Raw genomic sequence first — 9,209 nt, 5'->3', positions numbered from 1 at the left:
CAGCTACTGTTTTGTTATTAGTTTAAGTATTTGCTATTGACTGTTCAAATGCAGAGTTTTGCGCATCGTGTGTGTGTGAGAGAGAGCGAGAGAGAGCGAGAGAGAGAGAGAGAGAGAGAGAAGTACAGTATGTGGAAAATAATGTGTTTTTTTAACCTTAAACCGCATAAACACATTTCATTAGACAAAATACACAAAGTAATGTTCTTTTTAGCAGCATCATATGACCCCTTTAAAGTTGTAAACATTTCATATTTAGAAATAGCTCAAAAATAAAGGATTACCACTCCAACCAATGATATTTATTCATTATAAGGTTTGTTTATAATTGCTACTGTTTTAACCTGATACTAATCTTACTAATTTGTAAATTGATCAGGCAAAGGTCAGTGAAAATGCACTTTGTCCCTGGTTCAATAGAAACTGTTTACACAAAATGTTGTCACCGTTTACACTGAAACTTTCCGTAATGTGTTATATATAGGCTATATATTCTTACCCAAATATTTCGCCCAAAAAATCTCCTGTGAGGCAATGGAAGAAAAAAATCATTAACATAAAATACTACAAAAAATGAATTATACCACACTTCAAATATCTGTATTTATATAGAGATATACCACTGAAAAAAATGCACTGATAGAAATGTAAACATTTCCATTTATTTCCAACTGCAGCTAATCTGTCCACAAGGCCATTGCTCACCGTTTTATCAACTCTCTCGAACACTTCTCGAGCTTCCTCGTGGTCACAAATCTCTTCCACACACTCTCTCTCCAGATTCCCTGGTTTTAACTCCTCAAAAACCGTGTTAGCCCTCTTTGCTCGAATGATCTGAGAGGCTTCCTTGTTGTCGATAAACACTGAGGCACAAAAGTCAATGTTTCTCCAAAAACATCTAGACTCACATACTATATGTAGAATCATCACATTATAATTTTGTTTTTAGCCTAATTAGCCAAAAAGGCAGAGAAATCTCAGTTAATGCTTACCGTCATTACACAATGTGAGGTGGAGAACATGTCCAAGAACTAGCGATAGTAGAAGAGGTGCCGCTTTCGCTCCCATTCTTGAGGATGACTGAGCCTGTAATCCTGAAAAAACTTGGGAGCGTCTCATCGAATCTAATCAGTCAAAAAGCCCACAGCTGGAGTTACTGGAGTCACCAAGTTAATGTTGAACTACCATTGTTCAAAGAGAACAAAGTGTCTGAACACTTTTCACTCAAAAAAAGCCAATTTTCTGTATCAGATCACCCTTATATCAATGTGGAACATTCTTTGCTTTCTGAGGAACATGAATCACAGATATACTGAATGAAAATAAGATGATAAGCTTCATATCTCCAAGCTATGTGAATTCATGTGTGAGGATATATTATAAAAAATTCTAATATTTATAACAAAAGTACTCTACAATATATATCCTAAAACAACTTTTTAAATATTTTTAAAAATTATTTATTTAAATGTAGATGCATCATGAAATGATGATCTTTTCTATGTAGCTGAAGAGCTCTGTTAGCACTCTGCTTATCCTTTCATTTATCAGTAATCAGCATGTACTTTATGTAAAAAGTACAAACATGGCATTTAAATTTTACTGTTAACGCATAAATGATGTGATAATTTTAACATCAACGCAACAGATTTATCATAAAATTTCCTCTTGTATTAGCTCATTTCCCAACACAGCTGTGTTTTGCTGGTGTACTTGTACAATGTCTGTATAAACAGTAATGAAACAAGGTCCACTGCGCACAGGAGTCAATATTTACTGATATGTGCCACAAACCCTCCTAAAAAAAAATCAAAGAACAGCAAGACTTAAATTCAACAGAGCTTAAACATTTATTTCACAAAGGTTGTTTTTCCTTTGGTGTGAGACATAATATATATGTAAAATGGAAACACTTAAGTGTCACAGCCCTGTCTCTATTTCTACAGTCTGTGCCACTGAACTTAAACCATCCGGACCTTGTAAAATGACCAAACAACTATTAGCATCCTGCTCTGGAACTACAATACAGCCACTGCTGGCATCATTTTCCTGCACAACTAGGCATTTAGCACTTGCTTCCTGTTCCTGAAGCTCTACACACTTAGAAGGCTGTTCTTGCACTACTATACACTTGGTATTTTCATCTGAAACAATAATCTCAATCATATCCTCACTGAGCTCAATGCGTTCGAGCCCCTTCTCCACTCCTTTTTCCAAAACAATTGTGCCATGGTGGTACACTCCAGAGTCCAAAATGACACCTTCTGGGTGAGACACCATAGTGAAATCTTCTGAGGCTTGAACATATGCCACAGCCCGTCCCTCCTCCAAACTACTGCATTCAGTCCTACCCTGCTCATCCTCTGCTTTCTGGCCCGACTTTTTGGGCCGACCTCGTGTCGGCAATGCATGACCAGAGTCTGAGTGATGTTTGTGAGACTGCAGATGCCGCTGCAAACTCTGCATCATTGTGTATTTGGCTCCGCACACCTGGCAAACATGTGGCTTCTCCTCTAGGTGAGACTTCATGTGGCGCCTTAGCTTGGTTGCCATCGTGTACCCTTTCCCACATTGTTCGCATTTATAGGGCCTGTCTCCCGTATGCAGTCGTTCATGGGCCCGCAATGTGTGAGGGTCCCGTAGAGCCTTACCACACACAGGACACAAATACACCTCACCCGTGTGTGAAATCAGATGCCGGCGCAGTTCAGGAACTTTGGAAAAGCGCAGTTCGCAATGGTCGCACTGGTAGGGTTTCTCTCCCGTGTGGATGCGCATGTGTCCCAGGCTCCCAGCAGATTGCCACGTTGGCGAAAGCTCTTGTCGCAGTGCTGGCAGACGTACGGACGTTCTCCAGTGTGCAGGCGCATGTGGTTCCTCAAAGAACCAGAATTGGCCAGTTCTTTATTGCACTCTGGACACTTGACTTTGGGAGCCTGGTAGCCTCTTTCGTCCGATGGACTTCCCTGTGGACGCGTAGCGAGGGCCGGCGGGCGAAAGCTTTGCCACAGATGTCACAGACGAACGGTTTCTCGCCAGGAGTGAAGAACCTGGTGCTCCTTGAGGTCCCGTTTCAAGCCGTAGCTTTTGTCACAGTGCTAGCATTGAAAGGGCCTCTGACCGCGATGCATCAGCAAGTGGGCTTGGAAGCTCTCCTGCGAACTGTATGTTTTACCACACTCTGTGCACATGTAAGGCTTCTGATTTTGATGTGTGAATTTGTGTTTCTTCAGATGGCACAGCTGAAAGAAGCTCTTGTCACACTCGTCGCATTTGTACTTCCTCTCTCGGATAACAAAATGAGGAAAATCCTGCTCATTTTGCTCTGCGCTGGAATCCTCATTAGCATACAATGTCTGCATTGTGTTGTCTTTGTTATCTGAGAGCTTCCTCTTGCTGCTGAGGTCTGACCTGTTTTTTGGATCTTGTCGTTTGTAGATAAGGATGGTTGATGAGTGCACTTTTCGAGGTTTAGCAGCAAGACGAGAGCTGGCTCTCAGGCTTCTCTCTGGCTTCAGATGTTCTGATGAACTCTGGGCTTGTGATGTACTATCACTGATGCTCTGGATCTTATCTCTAGCAGGATGTTCATCACTTTGCTGACCTTCACCTTACCCATGTGCCTCATCTACCCCATTCTGCTCCAGGACACTGAAATTACATGCTCTAGACTCCTGCACAAGATTTTTCTCCTTGATTGGAGGTTTTGTATCCTTTTGTGTGGCACTTTGAACAGGATCTGTTAGAATACAAACGTTTCCACATTTTACGAAGAACAACATCATATCATGGACATCTTACACAGTGCAAATATTAAGTATAAACTCACCTGCACAGTCTGAGAGGTGATGGCCTCTAAAGTATCTTCTTGTTCTCTGTTTGGAGTACTACTAATTTCACAGGCTTTTAGTTGCATTACTTCTTTTTCAAGAGGGGCTTTTTGTTCTTGTTCTTGTTCTTTCCAGAGGAGCAGTTCTGTTCCTGGTTGAATGTCTCGACAGACCCTAAGGCCTAATTTTCCATCCACCTCGAGCACACTGACATTGCTCTCTTCCTCACTTTGAGCACTGCAGGCAAACCTGTGAAGGCAATTAAACAAGTCTCATTCTGCAATGTCTTGATATGTCACTTAATAGTTCTACTAAATATAATAATTAATGAATTCTGGGTAAACTTACCTCATCCAGTAGATTTCATCTGAGATTTAATTTTTTTAACACATTTTGGCATGTATGTTGAATCCCCTGGATAATAAGTACATGCATTTACTTCTTACTTGGGGCTATTATTCAACTAAACAGTTAAAAAAGAGAAAAAACTATAACAATGCTTCTGAAAATATAAAGTACTTGCAGTATTATTAGGTGAGAAGTAAATGTAAAAGTCGCTATTTTCTTGGAACACATTTTCTGTAGTGGTACTAAACAAGCCTTTGTCTCAGCTGTATGGTGCAAAATGAAATTTGAAACACACTAGTATGCATACCTCAGCTTTTCCCTTGCTGTTTATTTTGTCAGGTTCCTCCAGGCCTAGCAGAGTGCCTTTCTCTAGCACTCGCCCAACACACCACAGACCTAGCTGTCCATCTTCGGCCAGAGAAGGACCCAGGGTCAGCCCTCGTGGTACTGATCTCAGCACGATGTGGATGGAGTCTCTCATGTTCCCAGAGCCTTTATCCCTCTCAATGCCTGTAGCCACTAGATAAAAACACACCACAATTAGACAAGGTGGTACTCACACACTTTCATCTTGAAAACTGTAGCTCAGACAATTTAGTGATAAAAATGGGACATTTTTAAATTAAATGCAGATATAGATGGACAGCACTTACAAAACAAACTACTAGTTCTTGATGAATGATTGTTATTGGGCTGTTTTCATTTTTAATTAAATTAACTTAAATTTTCTTTCTATTTCTTTTTTTATCAGATACATCAGAAAGATTTATTTCTAAATGGTTTCTTATTTCTTGCTGTTTGAAGGAAAGTCTGTATTAATTTATTATGGTTTTACAGTAATAACAATGGCTGTAACTACTAGTAATTTTTGTACTGTAAATGACATGGTTAGATGCAATACGGATTAATGCAGTTCTTAATTGTTAAATGCACAATTTTTAGAACAATTATGGTAATTTTAAGACTTTGGTAACCTTTCACGTGATAATTCTGTTTGTACGTTTATAAAGCAATGTGCCGTTAGTAAACTATAAAGTATTATGGGACAGATGCTGCAGATGCAGATGATGACAAAATATATTCGAAGATGAATATCATTGTCCAATGCATTCCACATCTTTCGTAAGTGAAATAAAACATTATGGAGTAAAGCACAATGTCCTATACGTTAGATCCCCAGCAAATATTGTTTTTGCTGTGTATCTTTAAAGCTTCTTCATAAATGCAGATTGAGCTAAAAACCAGCGGTCATCTATTTCATCTAATTGGTAACTGGTTGAATCTGAAAACATAAGCATGAGCATAAACACTTCCAACCAACTCAGGGCTAAATTTCCTCTGCGCATTGGCCACTCGACGGTCTTGTTTATCCATCCAAAACTCCGGGAAAATTATCGTTCACCAGCCAACAGTGCATCGACCGGAAGTCAGGTAGCTGACTGTTACAGAGAAACGGTCCCCTCTAGAAACAGCTACCGCTGCTCTCGCCCTCACCAAAGAAAGCTGAAAATCATATTTGTTTGGAATGTATGTTAAATAAGATGTTCATGGATGTATTATAAAGGCTTTTAGCAGATGTTTTTAGCAAGTGTCGTATATACAGGTATATAGATGTTCCTTGGCTTGCCGTTTATGTTTTTTTAATTAACGTTACTGAACTAGGAGAACCCTTATTTCAGATCTTTAATGGTCTTTTCCTGAGCTACGTTTTAATCTTTAATTTTAAATTTTAAAATTAAATCTTTAAAAATTGAACCAGACTTTCAAAACAAATGCAGACGAACTTTCTAGCACAAGATGGAGCTAGAGGCACATCTCTGCTTTACACGCCTGCAGTCGGTAGAACAGCACAGCTAGGGCAAACATTTTTGTGGACGTTTTGACAAAAACAATGGTTATAAGTATACTTTAAAGTATAAAACACCACCACATTCTGATGTAGTGTTTGTTTGTATTTTAAGTTTAGATAGTGCACTTTCATGCCTATTTTAAAAATGGGGGGTGAGTTAAGGGGTTAAATGTTCTCATGCTGGCTATTCACAATTTGCCCACAGTGAGTACAAATGCAAAACATATCAGATCACTTAGATTTACAGCTTTATCATTCTACATGTTTCAGTTCTACAAGTTCTAAATGGCATAATATAAATTTCCTTAGAAATGCACAATATAACAGCACTAATAACTTTTCAATGCCATTAGAGTCTATCAGAAACTGAACTATATCTTTTTTGCAATGCCATTAGAGCCGCTAGCCTTTAAAATAATAAATACATACATATGCTACCAGTCAAAAGTTTTTGAACTGTAAAATTTTAATGTTTTTTTTTTAAGAATTGTCTTCTGCTCACCAAGCTTGCATTTATTTGATCTAAAATACAGCAAAAGCAGTAGCTAATATTGTGAAATACTTTTACTAGGCCTATTTAAAATAACTGCTTTCTATATGAATATATTTTAAAATGTAATTTATTCCTTCAATCAAAGCTGAATTTTCAGCATCATTACTCCAGTCTTCAGTGTCACACGATCCTTCAGAAATCATTCTAATATGCTGAATTGCTGTTCAAGAAACATCTTTTATTATTATTATTATATTATTATCATCATCATCATCAATATTTAAAACAGTTGGGTACATTTTTTTTTTCAGGATTCTTTGATGAATAGAAAGATCCAAAGATCAGCATGTATCTGAAATAAAAATCTTTTGTAACATTATACACTGTATAGTATAACTATACCATTCAAAAGCATGGAGTCAGTATCATTTTTTTATGGGGGGGTGGGATTCTCTCTGAACAGATAAATGCTGTTCTGAACTTTTTATTCATAAAAAAAAACTTTAAAAATCTACAAATTCTAATTACGTTGTTCACCATAATAATAATAATCAGCAAATCAGAATATTAGAATAATTTCTAAAGGATCATGTGACTGACAGTAATGATGCTAAAAATTCAGCTTTAAAATCACAGGAGTAAATTACATTTTACAATATATTCAAATATAAAGCAGTTAATTTAAATAGTAAAAATATTTCACAGTATTACTGTTTTTGCTGTACTTTGGATCAAATAAATGCAGGCTTGGTGAGCAGAAGAGAATTCTTTAAAAAACATTAAAAATCTTACTGCTCTTTTGATCTTTTGACTGCTAGTGTACATACAGTAGGCTAATGCAAGAAACATATATAGCAGAAATATATGTTACAGTAGTCTAATATCCCTGAACAAGTTTGTGCCCAGGGCAAAATTTTCATTTTGTGATGCTACCTGAAACAGATGTTGCAGTGTGATTCATAAAGGTTAGCTGTAATGGAATGATTTCTGAAGGATCATGTGACTGGAGTAATGATGCTAAAAATTCAGCTTTAAAATCACAGGAGTAAATTACATTTTACAATATATTCAAATATAAAGCAGTTAATTTAAATAGTAAAAATATTTCACAGTATTACTGTTTTTGCTGTACTTTGGATCAAATAAATGCAGGCTTGGTGAGCAGAAGAGAATTCTTTAAAAAACATTAAAAATCTTACTGCTCTTTTGATCTTTTGACTGCTAGTGTACATACAGTAGGCTAATGCAAGAAACATATATAGCAGAAATATATGTTACAGTAGTCTAATATCCCTGAACAAGTTTGTGCCCAGGGCAAAATTTTCATTTTGTGATGCTACCTGAAACAGATGTTGCAGTGTGATTCATAAAGGTTAGCTGTAATGGCTGGCTCTAATCACAGCAGCTAGCAGTAGCACTTATATGGCACTTACAATGGAAATGGATTTGAGAGATCATTTTTTTTGTCTGATGTGCAAATAAAAAGTTTTTGGCATAAAGAAAAATTTGACCTGTATTAGATCTCTTGATAAAAGTGCAGTTCTGTCCAATGCCTCAAGCTATTTGTAGTTTCTAAACATATTGGGGAACCTGCTCTTAGGGAAAAGTTAACATGAAATCTCATCACACAACAATTATTTATGAGTGGAACTTTTATAAAAAGTGGATGTTACATTCCTTGTTTTTATCAGTCAAAAATAGGAGCAAGAAGGGCTCTTTTAATTTTCCTGGTAGTCAGGAGGATATATATATATATATATATATATATATATATAGTGTTTTTTATGTTTTTGACCATAATAGCCATCAAAGTAGAGCAGCTTATAGTGTCAGAAGACAAATCCAGTCACAGTGAATGTCTTAAGCAGCTAATTCTTTACTCGCTTCCTATGTGTTTGTCTCTGCATTTAAATTCTATCAGTTTGTTTTCTTGTAGATCAATCTGTTTCTGTTTTTTTCCCTCTTCATTAGTTCTGTTACTTTCCTCATATCCTGTTATCCTCTTATCTCTGTCTCCTTGTCCCAGTTATTTATCTCTCTACTTTGGTAAAATTGATTGTTGAATTGTTACTGTTAAGGACTTGCACATTTTGTGTCTGTTAGTTTTGAGTCGATTGTTGAGGAGATGGTCTGAACTGATGTTTCTAAACCATGATGTTGTTCAGCAGTCATTCCTCTCTAAATTACCAACCAGCCCCCGTGATGAATGCAGAAAGGATCTCGATCACTCAGCCTTCTCACGTCACCGTGGCAACATGGATCAGTCTAAGCCAGGAGAGGCTCAGAGGGCAGATTGGATGCAACACATGCACACACACGCACACATGATCCGGTCACTTCAAGCTGTGATTTGTAAAACATGTAGCAACCTTCATTCACAGGTTTTATGGTGGCTTGGATGAATGGAGAACCCATTCTTATACATTTACATTTAGTCATTTAGCAGACGCTTTTATCCAAAACGACTTACAAATGAGGACAATAAAAGCAGTCAAAACTAAGTGCAAATGACAAGTCTCAGTTAGCCTAACGCAGAACACGTAGCAAGGTATATATATACAGTATATATACAGGTGCATCTCAATAAATTAGAATGTCGTGGAAAAGTTCATTTATTTCAGTAATTCAACTCAAATTGTGAAACTCGTGTATTAAATAAATTCAGTGCACACAGACTGAAGTAGTTTAA

The 9,209-nt window shown here is 37.1% G+C and overlaps 2 pseudogenes; both read right to left on the bottom strand.

Annotated features, from left to right (window-relative positions):
* LOC107722377 (prothrombin-like) overlaps nucleotides 1–1,277 on the bottom strand; it is a 37,241-nt pseudogene extending 35,964 nt beyond the window's left edge.
* Nucleotides 1,278–1,499: 222 nt separating this feature from the next.
* On the bottom strand, nucleotides 1,500–5,599 carry LOC107722420 (zinc finger protein 408-like; annotated as a pseudogene).
* Nucleotides 5,600–9,209: the final 3,610 nt, after the last annotated feature.

The sequence above is a fragment of the Sinocyclocheilus rhinocerous genome, unplaced genomic scaffold, assembly GCF_001515625.1.
Source record: "Sinocyclocheilus rhinocerous isolate Xijiao unplaced genomic scaffold, SAMN03320098_v1.1 scaffold1115, whole genome shotgun sequence".
NCBI classification, from domain to species: Eukaryota; Metazoa; Chordata; class Actinopteri; order Cypriniformes; family Cyprinidae; genus Sinocyclocheilus; species Sinocyclocheilus rhinocerous.
Note: the sequence above shows the minus strand (reverse complement) of the source record. Positions and strands in the feature narration are given on the sequence as shown.